This window comes from Adiantum capillus-veneris, chromosome 4 (genome assembly GCF_014529385.1).
Source record: "Adiantum capillus-veneris isolate H3 chromosome 4, ASM1452938v2, whole genome shotgun sequence".
Lineage (NCBI taxonomy): Eukaryota > Viridiplantae > Streptophyta > Polypodiopsida > Polypodiales > Pteridaceae > Adiantum > Adiantum capillus-veneris.
Window position 1 is genome coordinate 40,180,520 of NC_140934.1, and position 1,208 is coordinate 40,181,727.

The window sequence follows — 1,208 nt, forward strand, 5'->3', positions numbered from 1 at the left end:
ACCACAATCCCCACATCACTCTCATGTACATAGAGTGAATGATCAGCATGAGCTCTCCTAAAACCAATACTAACAAGATACTTGGCAATCCTATCATACCATGCTCTAGAGCCCTGCTTCAAACCATACAAAGCTTTGAGAAGTCTGCATACATAATCTGGGTAACCTGGATCGACATAACCAGGTGGCTGATCCATATACACTTCCTCTTGCAACTCACCATTCAAGAAGGCATTCTTTACATCCATTTGATGCATAATCCATCCTCTAGATGCAGCCACTGCTATGACAGCTCTCACAGTCATCATCTTTGCCACTGGAGCAAAGGTCTCCTCATAGTCTATGCCATACGTCTGTGCATAACCCTTTGCGACCAGCCTTGCCTTGTGATGCTCAATGTTACCATCAGCCTTATGCTTGGTTTTATACACCCATTTACAGCCAATAGCTTTCTTGCCACTTGGCAATGGCACCAACTCCCATGTGTCGTTTGCTTCCAATGCAACCATCTCTTCATTCATTGCATCATCCCAATGCACATTTCCAACTGCATCCTCAAAACATGTGGGCTCCACATCCTGTATCACCTTAGCCATGTAGGCTTGGTGATGCGCTAGATACCCATCATAAGTCAATGTCTGAAGTGGATTTCTGACTCTGTTAGATATGCACGGTCCTGGGTCACTCCTTTGCCCTCTAGCATCTTCTTGTACTTTCCTTACACCAGGTGTCCTGCCAGCCGGAATTCCAAATTCATCATCAAGACTTTGTTCAGAACCATCTGAATCCATGTCTACATGTGAAAAACCTGATGATGCATCAGCCATAAAGGGAGGTTCATCAACCTTTTCCTTTCCTTTTCGTGATACATTCCCTGTACCTGCTGGTGGAGTAACCTACATACGTAGTCTACCATTCCATGGCTTCTCAACAGAGCCACGAGAAGAGGACTCTTGTGGTCCACTCAAAACCTGTGACTGTGGCTTCACATTTTGTACAACCACATCATCTTTTACATTATCCCCAATGGTGCCATGTGCATTACTGTACCAACTGCTCATGTCATCAAAGACTACATCTCTGCTCACTCGTAATTCTCGTGTAGTAGGATTGTAGCACCTGTACCCCTTTTGTTCAAGGGAATATCCCACAAGAATACATTTCTCTGCTTTAGGATCCAATTTCCTATGCAACTCATCTGGTACATG